Source organism: Canis lupus, chromosome 1 (genome assembly GCF_011100685.1).
Source record: "Canis lupus familiaris isolate Mischka breed German Shepherd chromosome 1, alternate assembly UU_Cfam_GSD_1.0, whole genome shotgun sequence".
NCBI classification, from domain to species: domain Eukaryota; kingdom Metazoa; phylum Chordata; class Mammalia; order Carnivora; family Canidae; genus Canis; species Canis lupus.
Genome location: NC_049222.1, coordinates 36,920,912 through 36,940,311, shown reverse-complemented (window position 1 = coordinate 36,940,311; position 19,400 = coordinate 36,920,912). Strand labels below are relative to the sequence as shown.

The window sequence follows — 19,400 nt, the reverse complement described above, 5'->3', positions numbered from 1 at the left end:
TCTGAAATTATCGATGCAGCAAGGATAAAACATAATTTTAAAAGTTCCAGTAGGAACATATGGTGAACAGTTTGCAGAAATTGCAGAATATCATAAGCATATGGGTCTATTCCATATGATCTTAAGCAATTTTAGGGGCAGAGAATATCATATCAAAGAATATGCTCTTTTAAGTGTCAAAATAGAGCAATATTAAACATTGTTGGCCTGAAAACTATGGGGGTGGTGAATATGTGTCTATGTGTGTAAGAGAGAAAGAGAATAGAAAAAATGACTGATGACTTAATAAAAATAAAGTATATTCATTATAAATAAGTAATTGGCCCCTTAGGAGTCCATTGTGTCAAAGCTGACTGACAGAGACTATGATTTTGATTTCAGTGTTCTTAACATTTCTCCATTTAAAGAAGCCAGCAATGCACAACAGAAATGATGACTCTTATTAAAATATATTTAAAATTTTTATTTAGGTATATTTTTTTAAGATTTTATTTATTTATGAGAAACAAGAGAGAGAGAGGTAGAGACACAGGCAGAGGGAGGAGCAGGGTCCATGGAGGGAGCCTGACATGGGACTCGATCCCAAATCTCCAGGATTACGCCCTGGGCCGAAGGCGGTGCTAAACCGCTGAGCCACCTGGGCTGCCCTAGGTATTTCTTCAACATCTTAACTATTCAATGTTTAATTCATGTTTAATTTTAGCTCATTAGTGTAGATTTGATTTATTTGAACTATTTTTCTTTTTGTATCATTCACATTTGTTATCTTTCATTAATGAATAACAAATTATTCAGAAAGTTTTAGTACCATGTTCTTTTAGATTAGTAGCATTCAGTTAGACCTCTCAAAAATGTTTTCTTTTTGACACTGAATGTTAGTTATTATATAAGCACACTGAAGGTCTTAATATTTAATGCAGTAGAAGTTTTCTAAAAACAGAGTGTGTTAAAGAAACACAACAGAATTTTTTCAAGCCAAGTAGTCTTCAAAAAATTGAAGCCCTCTGTGCTGGGGCATTAAAATATGAAAAGACTCATTGAGTCCTAATGAATATATATGCTACAAGTTTGATCATTGTGCTTAAAGCAACTCACATCAAAATCTTTCACTATTTCTCCAATTTTGAGATTTGATTCCTGTTTCTATTCCTAGACTTCCATCTGCTTTTGCTTTAAATTTTCTTTCATAACCTGTCTAAACAGTTGTATTTCTGAAATAGTATTTTATCAGCTCAAAGGGTGCTAGACCTAGAAGGACCTTTGGAAATATCCTAGTACGGCAGAGTATTTTCCACCCAGCACATCTGAAGGATAGAACACACTTCTGTTAGTTATGAAGACTCTATGGATTTTAATTGCCGTGGTAAGGCAATGCATGGGAGTGCTGAGGAGAGGGGACAGACTTTTGACAGAATTTGAATGGGAAATGCATGTGTATGGTTTTAAAAACATACTTGAGAGATCTGGATATGCCTTCTCAAGGTGAGAATCTTAGACTGAAGGTAAAGCAAAATAGGAACAAATAAATTGCAGCTGTCTATAGAGGAACTAGAACTAGAGGCACAATTTTGTCTCTTGATCCAATACTTTTTCTTTGGTATGAAGTACCAGAAACTGATTTGTGGTGCTTTAATTCATAAAGACGTTTTTTGAAGTACATAGGATAGCTTGGTGGAAGTGAAAGGAAAACGGAACAATCAGATTTCAGAGCAGCAGGGCTGGATATTTGCCTCTGGGAATAGTCATTCTTTTACTAGCAGCATGAATCAGATCAGCAGTTCATGCGCCAGTCTGTTAATGGATCAAATTCAACCAACCTGAGGTCATTTTCCCATCCTTTGGCAGGAATGGTGTGGAGTATCTTGATGAGAGATACCACCAAATCTTCAGAAGGGTTTTCCTAATGAGAAAATTAGAGTGACGGAAGAACAGGTAGTGGGCAGCCAGAACAACATCTGTCCACTCCAGCTCTTCTTGAGAGAGGTCTCGTTCCAGCAGAGCTATAAATCCTGCTTTTTTGGTGTGTGACAGTCGGTCCTGGTGTAATTTCTGGCTGCCTCTGCAGTGGTCACAGGCAGAGATCTCTTCCCGAGCTCATGCCATTCTTCCATTTGGATCTTCCTTCTCCTGAGCCTCCAGTCATCAGATGGGATGGAGCACACAAAGGGAGGAAACATTCCTGGAAAGAAGCTTTATGGAAGGAAACATAACAGTGAACAAAAGCTGAACAAAAAACATTCAGCATTGAAGGGAAAAAAAATTGTGGGAATTTACGCCAGCTCTTTTCTGTTTTCTCACGTAGGCATTTACTGAGGAGAGAGTGAGGAGAGTTGGAACCAGTGTACAGCAGATTAGAGGTAATTTAGAGGTTGCTGAATAGCCTGGAACACCCAGATGAAGGGCAGAAGTGTGCAAGGGCCAGGCCAGGTGCCTAAACAGTTGTCTCCTGGCTCTATTCTTCTTCCCATGAGAACTGAAGGAGGACAGAATCTGGAATGGAGAGGCGAGGGATTAAGGAGTAGCAAACTAATAGGGTTCTGAGGTGTGAATGTGGTTCACATTTGGATTGTGGGGTCAGAATGGAAGGCAGCACCTAACGCCAATGAAGGAGGTTGGGGCACGGAACAACTGGGCACCTGGAAGCTGTCATGTCGAAGGGCTACAGGGTTGTGACCACAGGGAAGACTTTCAGTTTGCCAGATACAGGCATGAAGTCTGGGTGCAGCTGATTCCTGAGTATGGCTAAGGTGAAACGAGTGCAAAGTGATGGGACAGGAGCAAAGACTAAACTGAGAAAAAAGTCACACTCTGTCTCTCTCTCTCTCTCTCTCTCTCTCTTTTTAAAAAGATTTTATTTATTCATGAGAGACAGAGAGAAGCAGAGACAGAGGCAGAGGAAGAAGCGGCTCCCTGCAGGGAGCCCAATGCGGGACTTGATCCCAGGACCCTGGGATCATAACCTGAGCCAAAGGCAGATGCTCAACCACTGAGCCACCCAGGCGTCCCAAAAGTCACTCTCTTGGGTTTAAGAAAATATCTGAGTAATATGAATATAACATGGAGTAATGATAAGTGATTGCCTTGAGTTGCACTTAGAGTCAAATTATATTGGAGCCTCAGCCAGAAAATCCATCCTGTAGTTCTCTTTTGGGAAGGTTATTCTTTTACCTGCATAGATGAATGTACTATGCTAGGAGAAACACACTAACTGAAGAGAATTTAGCCTCCGAGCCTGACTAACTCAGTACTCCATTTTTCAAAAGCTATAAAATGGTAGAAAACTGACAGGCCAAGTACTTGGAATGCTGAAGGGTCAAGGCATTTGTGAGACTGACAGTTTTTAGAGTCATATTCCTTGGCATGAGATGCAAAAGTATGTTTTTCTGCATGAAGCACAGCCATACAGTTTTATAGACTACTTTAGAATTTGATACTATTGAAAACCAGGATAGTAACACAAGCTTGAAACGCTAAGTAGGAGCCAGCTAAGGAGAAAGCCAAATTGAAATAAGTGAAGAGCAACTAAAACCTCTGGGAAACCTTATCTAAACTCCAGACTGCGCACCCCCTCTGATGAGCTGCCTAAGCTTGGTTGGAAATGCCAACCCAGTCTTAAAATTGCCTCAGCCAACAGGCAGCCTACTTAGCCAGGAGAGCGATTTCAGCCTTTAGGGGAAGAGGCTCAATTCCTCAACAGAGGAAATTTTTCTGTCCTCTAAACACCCTGTAGAAACTCTTCTAATAGATTTTTTTTTTAATTGTTTCACCTTTTCTTGTAAAAAATGCATTTAACTCTGGTTTGGTTCACAACCTTGGGAATTTTCTGGGTGAAATCCAAAACTGGTCCCCCTACCAGGAGGGCAAGGAGAGATCTAAGAAAAAGCAGGCTACTCCAGCTTTGCCGGTGGCAGTTTTTAATAAGCAAGGGAACTTACATACAAGGCTTGTCCTGGGTAACAACAAAATGAGTAGATCTCCATGCCCACCCGCCAGATTCTTAAAATTCACAGAGAGGTCCTTAATGGGGTTTAGTCACATATACCATCCAGATGGTCTCAACAACATCTTACTCTCTCAAGGCTGTGTCCTTTGGCAGCTCCCACTGTGGGAATGATGGGCAGACGGTACATTTGGAGGACAGAGGAGGAAGTGAGAAGCCTTTAAGTGCCTGGGTCCAGTTTGAGGTTCAATTTGCGATCACATCCTCTGGATGACCAGTGCTTATAATCTTAAATGCCCTTCTCTTTTGTAATGTGCCCTGAGCTGTAGCAAGGGGTTTACTAGCATGGAGGTAGTTGGTTTTGTGGCTACCTGGCTGTATTGGAGGTGGAAACCATAGCAACAATTTAGGCACATGTAAGAGAAGCAGATTAAGATGATTCTCAAAAAAAACATTTTTTTCCCCACCAACAGCCATTGATTCACTAAGTCCCCTAGGCTGGGGCTGAATCACTCAGGGCATTCACTTGTGTTTTTATGTGATTTAATAAAAATGATATTTTAGCAGACTTATCAGATATGAACATATAGGTTTTTTTTGGATAATGGCATAGGTGCTTCCTTGCAAGGCAATAATAATATCCCGGACCATCCCTATTTTAGAGGACAACATTTTTCATTAGAGACATTTCAGTGTTTGATAAGGACAGTATTTGCCAGCTATCATTTAGGGTTTTTGGATAGATTTAGTAAGGAGATATATATATATATATATATATATATATATATATATATATATCCTTATATTATATGATATGATCTCCTTATATGATATGATATAATATATAATAACTACATATTGATGATTATTATATTAATAATTATTTTAAAAAATCTGTTGCTTTAATCTTCTCTCTCTCTTTCCATTAACCCTGCTGCTTGCAGATTACAGGGGAGATAGGACCTTCATTCAATGACATGTTCTTTTGCTTAGTCTTGCACATCATGACCTTTGAAATGTGACCCCATCACTGTTTATTCTACGAGGGTATCCATGTATGGTACTTGGCCTCTTTACTCTCCTAATAGTGGCAGTCTGACTTGCACAGTGACAGGAGGAAGCTTGGGTTAGGCCAGTTGAAGAGTCCACACAAGCCAAGGCGTATTTAGAACCCTCACTTGCAGGGAGGGAGCTAATATAATTACTAGTGGATGGCCCCAGACTTCTTCAGCAGTTGCCTTGGGCATGGTTTAGAAGACACAGGGCATGCTATTACTGTATTAATCCAGTCACTGTGTTTTAAGGGCAATCCAGTATCCTTGGCAATATGCCATTGCATCCACGCACTGTGGTGACCACTCTTTCTCTGTATCCAATCTGCTGTATATGATGATGAGTCAGTTGCTAGGGCTCATACCCCACTTAGAGTATCAGCTTTCTAATTGCCAGAGAGAGTTGGTACCTTATGAGCAGGGACATGGAAAACAATGAGGTCTGCCTCAGGCTCTTATAGATGAACTCAAATACCTTTTTACATTTTGACCCAACAAGGACTTATTTCTGATCATCCATTTTTTGACTTCCCATTGTCTGAGCCATAGGGCTAATGCCTTTAGAATAGTCCAAATGTTAGTGCGAAGTGTTAACAGCCAGGGCTCATGAGTGATCACCAATCAAACTGCTCTGTTTCTGGTTATTCCTGTCTCCATCCAGATGGTGCTGGATAACAACTGTAGTTCATGTGGACAGATTGTCTCAATAGACCAATCTATACATCAGGCATCTGTGGGAATTTCCTGTGTTCCCTGTCTACAGGTCACAGGTGCCACAAGAGAAACAGGAGCATTTAGAAGATCTACATACTCTATGGGCTTAGGAGTATCTGCAATTTTAGAGACAGTGGGTTGGTGGACAGGGTTTTCCTCTATTGCAAATAAGCATGCCACTTAGTAAAAGTGGGGGTTTGAGCCATGACAGAGATTGGTCCATGGGATGTAGTTTTAATCCACCCCTTGTTAGAAAAGGAAGTTCTTACCATGATATGCCATTCTTTTGTAAGGGGGAGGCTATACCTGGAGGAGCACTATGTGCACTGTTAGGAGGTGTTGGTGGTATGTTGGGTTTCTTCTCCCTTCTGGAACTGGGACCAAGATTCTGAGGGTATTATCTCTTTCTGTTGTCTCTGTCAGCCCAATCAATACCTTTCAGAGTCATAGACACATCTAATTCCAATGGGAACCCTACCTGGGAGATGCCCAGAGTTTTAGTCTGTTTCACTGGTATTTCTGCCTTTGCAGAGGTGGCTTGCCACTGTGATACCCAGTCTACACTTGCTCTTTCTTTACCGGACAGTATAAGGGATGGAGGCACTGTGCCAAGTGAGGAATAAAAGGCTTCCAAACACTCAAATCCCAATAAAGGCTTACAACCATTTCATGTTTTTAGGGGTTGGATAGGCTTGTGCCTCAATACAATAAGAGCCTCTGGGATAATGCACATATTGCCTGACCAAACAACTCCTCAAAACTCCCAGGGCCTGGGCCCTTAATTTTCTGTGAGTTCACTATCTATTCTTATTCTCTTACAGATGTTCCAGCAAAGTCTGCAGTGTCTTGTAGCAGAAGCAAGTCTTCAAATGTTAACATTTTTTTTTGTTAATGTAATGGGCCCATTTTACTTATGTGGGATGGTAGCCAGTGACGAGTCTCTGGCTACTATCCCATGACATATGGTGAGGCTGTGTAAGTAAACTTGGGGAGTACTCGAAAGGTCCATTGTTGCCTCTCCCATGTGAAGGCAAACTGATCTTATAACTTAGTGGCCAGAAGTGTATTGAAAAAGGCATTTGCTAAGTACAGCACAACATGGTGTACTCTTAGGACCATAACCGAAGTATTTAGGATGGTGGCAATGTTGGGCACAGCCACATAGATGGATGCATTACCTTGTTTAATTCTTGGTAGTCCACTGTTAATCTGCGTTGAGCCATCTAGCTTCTTACTGGCCATAATGGCCTATTGAAGGCACTATGGGCAAAGTATATAATACCCACTGGATGTAGTTCTTGGATAGTTTCTCCTATCTCCTTTACACCTCCCATGCAATTTTTATTGTTTGACAATTACAGTTCTTTGCAGGGATGGCACGGTTATTGGTTCCCAGGTGCATTTCCCCTTAGCACTGGTTTGATTATTCTAACCTGCAGGTGGAATTCACTAATAGAGGTTTGCAGAGTTTGACCTGTAGGATATCAGTGCCCAATATTCTCTCTGGTATTGGAGAGATAAAATCTTCATGTTATTGGGAATGGTGGGAAGAATGCCCAGTTTACCATGTCAAAAGGACCTTCCTGACCATAACTATTTTTCCCACATAACCATCAATGATGCTGAGGGGGCCAGAAAACTTGTAAGGGTTACCATGTATTAGAGTACATTTGGCTTGAATATCCACCAGGACGGTCACTTTTTCATTGTTTCTGGAGGGCCAATGAATAGTGAACTCAACATGAGGCTTCTGATTGCCTCCCCTCTGATGGCCTTCACCTAGAGTCAGTTTTGACCTGCATCTTATACCTTATAAGGGCGTGGGAAACATCCACTCTGAATAGGACTGTATCCCTAGGGTTTCTGCTGGAGCAGTCAGGGCATCAGTGACAGTAGGAACAGATAAGGCAGGTCTGAACTATTGTTCAGATTTTTAAAGCTTTCCATGGACCCACCAACACAGTGTTAAGTTATTGATCTGTCTGTTCAAGTGGGGTCCCCATAGCAATGAGGTCAAACCACATTTGCTTCCAGATTATCTTTACTGGCTTATTTTTACAACCAATTGGGATAGCCTTTTGGCCTTCTGAGTTCTCTCTTTATTTTGGGTCTTTCCCACTGCCCATACCTGTTTCTGGGATTCATCAGTTTCCTCCAGATCAGCAATGGATCAGCCCAACATCAGAAATACCTTGTCCCATGGATGTGCTCAGCATGGATATCAGCATCCCATACCAGGTGCTGGGACAGAACAGAGTCTTTCATTCCTGCAGTGAATGTGGCTGGATCAAGGCCTTCAAAGACAGGGGCCTGTCTCATTCTCAGCTCCCTAAGAATTTGGCATAACTCCTCAGTAGATTTCTAGGGACCCGCATGTCCAGGGAGTTCCCCCTCATTGGGCCAAGCCACCCTGTAGGCCAGGATAATCCAATTTAGAAGGGAATGAGTAGCTTGAACCCTCTGAGTGCTATGTACGCACTGTCAGAGGGCATTGCATGTGGTGATATTACTCGTTTTCTTTGTTCTCTGCCAGGTCAGAGAAATGTCACCTCCTCCCCAATGTAGAAGCCTGGCTATTGTGCAGCCATGCATTTCCCTTCTCCACCATAGTGTGCTCTGCACAGTGCCTTAAACAAGTGCATTAGACAGGCTGGTATTTTTAGGGCATCCCCATACTCCTTCAGTGGTCCACAGGCATCTAACATATGGGCCGCCCCTTCCCACATAAAGGTCAATGGCCAACTTGGGATTTCCCTGGCAGATGCCTCTCTCAAGGCCCATTTCTTTGGTCGCCTGGCTGACTCACTAATTATTAGTTTGCAACCTCAGGAGCCTCCCAGGTAGAATCTAAAACTGGCCCATGTGCAAAGATAACAGAGAGCAACCTAAGGAAAGGCAGTCCACTCCAGATTGATAGATGGTAGGTTTAATAAGCATGGGAATTGACTCATGAGTCTTGTCTTAGGCGACCCCAGGATGAGTAGATATCCAAGCTCCTCTAGCAGCATCTTAAAAGTTTATGAAAATGCTGAAACTGGATTCAGTCACCATACACAGTCCAGATGGTCTTAACAACACCTTACTCTCTCAAGGTTGTATCCTTGGGCAGCTCCTACTGTGGAAACAGAGGGTGGAGGATGCATTCCAAGGACGGAGGGAGTGAAGAGCCTCTAATTGCCCAAACAAGCTCTCAAGTCTACTAGTGGTCATGACATCTTGATTACCCTCTCCAATATCTGATAATAGAGTAACAATTTTTAAAAAATGAAGAAATCAATTTATATTTCCTAGAACCCTTAAACATAAATCACCTTCATACTATTATTGGTTTGCTTATTTTGTAACAAATCACCTATATTTTAATAACAAGAATAAAAGCACATCCTGTAATGCTCTCAACTTGTAAGTAAAAGCATTTGAAACAGTTTTCCCTCAGGAAATACGTGACAACTTACTCTAAAATAGAAACACCCTTGTCTAGCCTAAAGACAGGCCATGTGCAAACTCTTCCTGTAGCGGTAACACTCAGCTGTCTGTGATCTCCCAACATTATCCTCATCTTTCAGGCTTTCTGCCATCTCTGTATTTATCTGCTGGGCTTTTCATTCCTGCAAGTCATTGGCACTCCTATTGCTCAATATGTTCTACTTCTGGGTAATAGGAAAAATTCATGAAAACTGGAGCTGTTTTTATAATCCTTTATAAAAACAAAAGCTAGTTAGTAGTGGTCAAGTTTTCATGAGAAAAAGCACTGAGGAAAGTCTAAGTTATGAAATGGGGCATCATCTAGTGTAGTCCCGATGGTCACACTTTAGTATTATCACAAATGTTGGAAAATTGACTTCATTTTGCGCTAACATCAAATCTACATTAAGAACAACAACTGCAGGGCAGCCCGGGTGGCTCAGCGGTTTAGCACTGCCCAGGGCCTGATCCTGGAGACCCGGGATCGAGTCCCACGTTGGGCAACCTGTGAGGACCCTGCTTCTCCCTCTGCCTGTGCCTGTGCCTCTCTTTCTCTGTCTCTGTGTCTCTCATGAATATATAAATAAAATATTAAAAAAAGAATAACAACTGCAGACCTTCAGAAGGATGGATATCGTGTCTTAGAATCATGCATTGATGTGGGAAGAAAACAGGAACTCATGTAGGTCTCTAAGCTGGGGGTGTTAGATTACTCCTTTCATTGGCAATTGCAGTGATGGACACCCTCATTCAGAGATCAGGGTCAAGACACTGATTTCAAGATCTGCAGCTGGGATTGGGTGGTGATGGAACTTGACTACAGGACACAGAGCAAAGCAGAACTACAGTCTTTGTTCTGGAGTAAGGCAGGCCTGATAGGTAAAGGACCTGGTCAAGTCTGAGGGAGAAGGTGGAGAACAAGAATGGTAACCAAATCAACAGCTTTGTAGTTAGGGTCAGAAAAGCATGAACAAATGGGCTTAGGAGGCGGAGATTTACCTGAGCAAGAGAACTCAGGGGGTGCAGCTTTCTATGGAGAACAGAGCTTGTGGGAGGCAGGACAGCTATTATGTGCTCTGAGAGGTTCAATCATAAGCAGAATAGTCATAATCATTGCAGATGCATTTTTAGACTCAAATAAGATAATGTACACAACTATTTTTAAAGTGTGACACAAATCAGAGGTGTCATTATTGTCATTAACATTATTATCACCATCATAAAGCCCTAAACATCTAAAAGTCTGTATGCTAGAAAAGATTAAAAAGAAATGATAGGAACCTGATTCTTCACCCAACTATTTAGATGCTAAATATCAGGCAGAGTTAGAACTGGAAGTAAAAGGATTTAACTACTGTATGCAAAACCTAAATTAAAAATGTATCTCATGTACAAGTTTAGGGGAAATTTATATTCATCGTGGCAAGCTAAGGTAGGTGCATCTGTGGACCTAACATGTCAAAAATTGTCAGAGTGAAACAAGTGGTCCTTCTGTGAACAATGTGGGAAGACCTCACAGATGAGAAGAGATTTCAGAATTTCTTTGAACTTTACAGAAGCCAGCTTTACGGTCTAAGTGAAAACCTGCACATTGTCAAGTCACATATTTTAACATAGTGAACATTCTTTATTTCTTTTGATGCGTTCTGTCCTGACCGATAAAAGTGAAACTCCCTGAAGACAGCCCTTAAATTCCCTGATCTTGTAAGCCAAGAAAAGTGCTAAATACTCTGCAGGTATTTGATTTAGTGAGCGCTTGGTGATTACGACTGAAGGAACAGTAGTCAGCGCGTGTCCCAGTTTTGACAAAGGAGAGAGCCTAAATGGAGTGGGTGGGCAGAATGATAGGAAACAGAAGACAAACTAGGACATGGGAAAAGGAAAGGAGCCAAATGAGGCTTTTGAAAAATGGTTTAAAGAATAATTGTGTAGATCTGTAGGAAGCCACCATAGAACTTTCTAAAATGAGACACATAAGAAAAAACAAATGGCTGAAAAAAATGGAGATGATGACAATCGGTTGGGCAGAGAAAGGGGTAGGGTATTTGCAAAGGTGGGAAATCCAACAGGGAGAAATTGTGGGATAGCCTAGGGGTTGGGAAGAAAGTGTTGTTCAGGGGACATCCAAGTGGAATTTGCAGAGCAAAGTGTAGAGAAGAGGACGAGAGTGAAGGGTGGTATTTGTGTAAGAGGATGTGAAAGCAGGACTCTCTGTTTCAGTTTTGGTTGAAGACTCAAAGGAGGGAAAAGCAGAGGTGCTAAGTATGAGTACTCCTTTAGTATTTCAGGGTATCCTCTACATAGAAACTATACAGAGGGGAAAACGAAAGAAAAAACTCTAAGGGTATTTAGGAAGTTGATATTACAAAGATGGCAGACTAGTTTTGGAGAAGTTTCTTCAGAAGCAGCTGATTGAGTGCCATGATATCCTTTACCACCCCATTCCTACCCTGGTTTGTGAGGTACAGAGACTGGTACCAGTCCCACATCTAAAAGCCAACAGGCAAGACTAGCTGGCCAGCTGCTCAGGACAGCAGAGCTGAATGGGCTGCTTTGGGAGTGGCTGTACTTGTATGAAGGTGGAATTATGGACAGTGTTGGCCTGGAGTTATTTTGACCCCAGAGACTCTCCTGGAGGGCTGACGGAATTTGGGCAGGGTCAAGCCCAGATTGTGTCAGTGCCATAATCATGGCAATACTTACCAAGTAAAGCCTTCCTGGTTTTCCAGTCCTCTCTCCTACTCAATCCATTTCTAGAGAGAAGAAAAAGGCTATCAGAGAAAGGGGGGTGAAGAGAGGAGTATAAGGAAGGGAAATAAAGGGCTGCCTAAGCAGCCCACCATCCCTGTCTCTTTCAGATCCAGGAGAAGAAAGTAAGTGAGCCAGTCCAGTAGTGAGAAGTTTTTCAACTGAAAGCCTTATAACTTATAACTTATAACTATGGCCAATAGAAGTCTACAGGGGCAATATTAGTTTCAATATAAGGAAGGACATTTAAAAAATTGAATATATTTGGCATATAACACTATTTAAATTTAAGGTGTGCAATGTGTTAATTTGATGCATTTATATATTATAATATGATTGCCAGTGTAATGAAATTCAGCACCTCTGTCATGTTATGTAATTATCCTTTCTTTTTAGAGGATGGGATAATTATATTTTAGTCTTTTAGCAAGTTTGATGATTATAGTATAATATTTTTTCTATATTAATTATACTGTGCATTAGATCTCTACGACTTATTTACTATTTTGTTTTCTTAAACAACATCAACCTTCTCCCTCCACCCCTCATACCTTGGTAACCACTATTTTAGTCTCTTTTTACAAGTTTGACTTTTTATTATTTATTTATTTTTAAGATTTTATTTACTTGAGACAGAGCATGAGCATGGGGGAGAGGGGGAAGCAGGCTCCTAGCTGAGTGGGGAGCCTAATGTGGAACTCCATTCCAAGACCCTGAGATCATGACCTGATCTGAAGGCAGACGCTTACCCAACTGAGCCATCCCCAAGTCTGACTTTTTTAGATTCCATATGTGAGTGATTAATGTCACACAGTACTTGTCTTTCAATGTCTGACATATCTCACTTAGTATAATGTGCTCAAGATCAATCCATGTTGTCACATATGTCAAGATGTCCTCCCTTCCCATGGCTAAATAATATCCTGTGTGTGTGTGTACCACATCTCTTAGTAAAATGTCAAAATCAGGATTCAGTGAATTCTACTTCATGAGGAGTTCCTCAGCATTTCTAGAATGGTTGCAGTATCACAGAGTGCTTAAAGGAGATGATACTGTGAAGATAGAGATATTGTGGAGGTGATTCTAGCATGAGGTAGATGTTGGACCCCATGTCTCTTTACTTTATTTGCTATTAAGATTCTGTGAATCTTCTCACAACTTCTCAGACTTTATTCCTGACTTCCTTCAAGTGCCAGATTTAACTTTACAGAGAATGGTGATAATTTCAAACGACATAATTAAAATTTAAGTTTTCATTATATAAAGTTGTCATAAGCCTTTAATGGCCCTCATGAATGCTTTTGAAAATAATTTGGCTTATTCTTTGCTCTCGGCTGGGAGTCATGCTCTGAAATATAGCCAGGCGGCTAAGTCTTCATGAGGTTTTCTCCTTGACTTCCAAGGTCTCTCCAGACAGTCTCTGTTTTTAGCAGCATCATTGCATTGAACTCATCCAGTGTAGTGACCTTCCAACTGAGAATTGTTCATCAATGATGCACTGCATTGTTCTTATGCTTTTCCTTTTACCCAGTCACTGTTGATTTCACCACCCTTAGTCAAACAGAAAACTGATAAGACATAAAGAGCAAACCCTGGCATTTGTCTGCATATTCAAATTACCACAGAATCCTATGTGTCTGCTAAGGTGGAAGGAACTGGTGAAGTCAAAGCAGGACTCCGAACAGTGCCCCAGGGGAGCCAGGCCGCACAAGACCCTAGATGCCTTTCCTTCCTTTTGTTGCCATAGCAACAGTCACAGGCAAATCTCAGGGCCTATTGTGAAAACACATTTCCTTGCATCCTATAACTATGACGAGTACGACAGGATGCTCATTTATTTAACATGACAATTCTGACAGAAGTTCTACATTGCTCTCTACTGATACAGGCAATGGGGTGGATGAGAAATGAACAAGAATCCAAGCCTCCATCAACTTGTTGAATTCCTCAGCAAATATATTCTGAGTTCTTATTATGTCTTGAGTAGAGTTCTGGGCTCCATGGGAGAGGCAAATAGAAATGAGACCATGCTACCCTATACTTTACAAGGTTATAATCTAATTAAGGGGTCAAAATCAAACCAGTGTTCAAGAACAATGCTAAGGTTATTGGAATTCAGTAAAAGGAAATAATTAATTCGTTTTTTTAATCTACAGAATCAGTTGAAATGCCACATATTATACTCACCCACTCTTTTTTTCCTCTTCTCTTTGATATCCTTGCTTTTGATTCAATAGGCTTTTGTAAGATGACTATGACATCTCAGATCCATCTATTAAGGATATTTGTCAAGAGTGTGTATATTATATGTACTTTGATTTTCAACTATGTACTGATTCAAAATTATGTTTATTCTATGTATAATCTTAAATAATATGTGCATATGAGCATTGCCAAGGTAAGGATAACATTTTTTATTAGACCAACACTGTACCTGGAAAGGTGTTTTTGGAGGTTGCATCCTCTCCTCGTTCTACTTCTGTTGTCAGAGACCCAGGATGTTTAAGGCCCAGGATGTTACAGACATGAATTCAAACATCAACTTTATTACATACTAATTGTATATTCTTGGAATGTTTGTACCCTCTTTGAGTTTTAATATAAAGTAACGTATAAATCATTGGCATTTGTGGGTCAATGATTTTTGTACCTGGGTGATGGTATAGGGGGTTTCATTGTACCATTGTTTATGATTGAAATTTTCATATTGAAATATTTTTAAATGCCTAGCACGTGCAGTATTGTATGTTCTAATGTGTTTTGAACACTCTCACATACCATCTCTTTCCCTCTCCAAAATTAATTGGTTTCCTCTTATGATCTCCATCACACTGATCACCTGTACCAATATTATAAAACTGATCATCTTTTGCCTGCAAGTGGCATTAGCACTGTCAAGTATTTTTGGCTCAGCTCTTTGTATAATCAGATATTTAGTAAATATATTTTAATAATGATTGTTTTTTTTAAAGATTTTATTTATTTATTCATGAGAGACAGAGAGAGAGGCAGAGATACAAGCAGGCTCCATGCAGGGAGCCCGATGACTCCACTGAGCCACCCGGGCATCCCAATAATGATTGTTTTATCTTTAAATTAGTCAAGTCATGATGCCAGGAACAGTACCAAGGAAAACTGGTTATATTTGTGGTTTTCATATATAAGTTCAGAAATGAACTTATTGAGAAATGTATATTTTCATCTTAGAAAGAGCTGGGATCGGGATCCCTGGGTGGCGCAGCGGTTTAGCGCCTGCCTTTGGCCCAGGGCGCGATTCTGGAGACCCAGGATCGAATCCCACGTCAGGCTCCCGGTGCATGGAGCCTGCTTCTCCCTCTGCCTATGTCTCTGCCTCTCTCTCTCTCTCACTGTGTGCCTATCATAAAAATAAATAAAGAATTAAAAAAAAAAAAAAAGAGCTGGGATCTTTCATACTGATGAGCCCGGAGCACTGGTCACTGATAAGTACCCTCAGTCAAGTTACAATAGCCCTTCTGGCCCCAGTTCAGAATTGGTGAACACTAGTATTCACGTTGCTGAGTCCATAGCATATGTTTTCACAGAGGAAATGTAAGTAATTGTCATGACCTCACCAGTTCATGAAGTAGTTTAAAAATTCCTCATTTCGGGCAGCCCGGGTGGCTCAGTGGTTTAGCGCTGCCTTCGGCCCAGGTCGTGATCCTGGAGACCTGGGATTGAGTCCCATGTCGGGCTCCTTGCATGGAGCCTGCTTCTCCCTCTGCCTGTGTCTCTGCCTCTCTCTCTCTCTGTGTGTGTCTTTCTTGAATAAATAAATAAAATCTTAAAAAATAAATTCCTCATTTCTCCCCTCTGTTAGCTAGGCTGCCATTTTATTTGACTATTGAGTTTAAATTGTGAGGTCATTAAAGAGAACAGGTCAGCCTGTATCTGTGTGTAATATGCTAATTCATAACAAGAGTTATTTTTTGTGGACCAGCTGCTTTCTAAAAATTCAGGGGTGTGGCTGGAGAGAGTCACAGATGATAACAAATGCTGCAAATGGAAACAAAGTTGTAACATATGTTTTTTTATTTGCTTTGTATTTCATCTCAGACCCATTCTGTCTAAACAGGAATCCAAGCTCTCAAAACTAACGTTTCTGGTTTTTACCATTAGCACCCTCATTCTCTAGATTATTTGAGTTTGAAGACATGGAGTCAACAATGGTTCTCCTCAGGCATTGTCCAACACTAACCGTTGTTCATTCTTGTTCCAAAATGTCCCTGACACTCCAAGTTTAGGTCTTTATCCTTCCAAATTTAAAAAATTCCAACGGCTCCCTTACTACCTTACTCTAATACATTTTTTTACTACCAGCTTAATTTTACTGTGTTAATTTCATTATGTTAGTTGCATGCTTTTCTCTTGCCTGCAAGGATTAAATCCCAGTTCCCAATTTGGCCCTTACTGTGTTCTAATTTCCCATCATTCATCTTTAGGAATACTCAGACACATTATACTCAGTCATCCTTGGTTTTTTACATTATTCAGAAAAGCTCTTGTTGTTCACATTTTCTTTTCTCCTCACATTTACAAATCCTGCCATTCCAAATCTATGCCACTTCATCCTTTAGGTTTTCTCTGCAATACCAAACTGTATTGATCTCTCTTTTGACTCTTCTGTAGCATTGTCTCACAATAACTCCCATTTGGTAACCAGTTGCATTATTGTTTTGTTTTCTAGGTTTATGTGATAACAATTATCCAAGATAGCTCCCAATATCTATAGTCTTGTGTTCAACTTCCACATTGAATCAGAGCTTTGTGACTAAGTGTATGAAGAAAGTGATATTGTTTGACATCCAGACTAGATCATAAAAGATATTGCAACTCTAAACTTCTCTCTTGGATCACATACTTGGAAGAAATGTCATAAGAATACTCAAGCAGCCCTGTAGAGAGGCCAAAATGGATACATACTGATTTACTACTATCAACTTGCCAGCCTTATGTGTGAGTCACCCAAGAAATGGATCCTCCAGCCATCTTTTAGACAAGAAGGACAACCACATGAGAGGTTTGAGTCATAACTGTCCAGTGCAGCCCCTTTCAAACTGCTGACTCACAGAAATTGAGAAATATTATAAATGATTATTATTTTTTAAGCCACAAAGTCTTGAGGTGATTCTTTAAATAATAAATGGAAAAATAATAGTGTATTACTTGCTTCTCAACTGCATTGCAAACTCCTCCAGCATAGAACATTTGTTAGAAATCTTAAAATCCAGGCTATTATTCAGATACCATTCAACACTATAGCAAAATTAGATATTGCATTTAGAATTAGAGAAGGAGCCATCATTTACTGAATGTCTACTAAGGGAATTTACATATGCATGAGCTTTATATACATGGAAATGGCTACATACATAGATATAGAACAAGATGTTCTTTAAAGACATAAAACACTGTACCCAAGCTGCAAAGTTATGAAGTCAAATTTTCTCTTTCTTTTATCATCATTTCCCAGGCTTTTTTAAAAAGTAAGATGATGATTTTGAGAGCATTTAATAAGCTACAGAGTGTTCTGTAGACATAAGGCATTATGGCTTGCATCTATTTCTTTCTCTATTGAGTGCTTTAAAGGAATGCTTTGATACTTCTACTCTGGTGTTTATTTTGCTTTGCTAAGACTAGAATTAGACTTTTCCTTGTGATACAAACATCTCAAGTAAATGGCAAAAGAAAGTACTTTGGTATTGCATTGTCTCTCTTGCTATGTGCCTAATGAGTGTTTGTTAAAAATTACATCAGTTGAAGTCTCTGAAGGGAAGAGATGGCCCACTGAGATGGGTAATGGATGAAAGTTTAACCGGGTTAAGGGAAATGAAAGGAAAGATATGGACCCCAGAGAGTGTAATGAAACTGCAGGAGAAGGCTGGCCAACAACTATGCGTCTTGGTAGAGAATGAAGCCAACTGGATTTAACCTTGTAATGAGGGACCAGAGGGAATTAGTTCTTTGACTTTACCCTCCTTGTACATTTTGCTCTCCTGTCCATGCTTTCATACTGGCTGACTGCACCCCAAAACCAGAGTAAAGAAGCTGGGGGATGATGTTTATACTGGTCATCTTTCTGGGGCACAGAGGAGGATGGAGAATAGTAGATAATTAATTGAAGAACAATGGAAAATATACAATGGAAAATATCCAATAATTGCTACAAAGTGTAGCATTATTTATATAATAGCAAAATAACCCATCTTCAACAGCTTATGGTAGGCAGGAAAACCAGAGATTTATTTGAAGGGACAGCTAGACACAAAGCTTTATATCAGGCAGGGTTATGCCCTCAACTAGTAGCTGGAGTCTTTTTGTTAATGAGAAAAAGTCCTTTAAGTTTGAAAAGGAATATTGAATATATAACTATGCTAATGGCATTGCCATTGAAACTGGTTGGATCTAACTTCCTAGCTACTTAGCTATGTAAATGTGACCTACCTAGAAAATACTGAAAAACCACCTAGAATCAAGCTTCAGTCAAACGGATAGTATTTTTTTCTGTATCCATTTATAACTTCTTCATTTGATGACAACTTCTTTTAGAATAATTTTGGTAGTATTATTCCATGTCTGATATGCATGAAGGTTCATATTTTAGCCACTAACTTAACTCTAAAACATCTTTCAATTTGAACTATAAAATTTTTATAATGCCAGTAAAGGGAAATTCAGACTCATAACTTGAAAAAAAATCTGCTAACTGGCATTTTATTTTAACTCATGTGGTACTTCCATAATTTTAAATTGTGATAATCCCTCACAATTATAAAAAGCTGGTAATTTTCTCATATTTTGCCTAGGTGTGCAGAACTTTCAATATATATGCATTTATGCTGTAACTTTTTTTTTATTTGCTATCGTTATGTCAATGTGACACTATAAGCCTATAAAATATTCCTAATTATGTGACTGATTTTAGATACTCTTTGGGATTATATAGCCTCTGACAGGAGTTTCTTAGCTGCATGCTTGGACATCATATTTTACCTAAGACAGGTACTTTTCTCAATTTATTGTAAATGCCTAAGATTGCTCAAATTAAAGCAAATGTTTTAAATAATTTTATTGCATGTCAATTGTCTCGATGTACCAGGGCTAGGTTTATGAATATAGTTTCACCAGAAGAAAATCTCAGATGTCCTTTATCATCTGTATAACAGGTTTTTTCTCCCCTAGTTTTGGGTAGCTTTACTGTTAAACCAGGGACTGGTAGAATAGAGCCCTGGGTTCAGGCATGGATCTTGTTGGGCTCTGCACACTTTGCATTGACACTGGGCATGATTCCACTTTGCCCACACCTCACCCAGCTCCTCTCTGGTAGGACCTCCAATCAAGTCTTCATTCCTTTAGCAAATGATTGCTTCTTCTAGACCAGTGGTTTTCAAACTTGAGTGTGCAGCAGAATACCTGAAAGGTCTTGTTAAAACAAATCACATCCCAGAGTTTCTGATTCCATA

At 39.9% G+C, this 19,400-nt stretch overlaps 1 long non-coding RNA gene across 1 annotated transcript in view; it reads left to right on the top strand.

The window, feature by feature from the left end:
* Positions 1-18,961, top strand: part of LOC119875959 — a 98,487-nt gene extending 79,526 nt beyond the window's left edge. Inside the window, exon 5 of the long non-coding RNA XR_005353630.1 lies at positions 16,625-18,961. This is a non-coding gene — a long non-coding RNA (uncharacterized LOC119875959). The remainder of the gene's footprint in view (positions 1-16,624) is intronic.
* Positions 18,962-19,400: the final 439 nt, after the last annotated feature.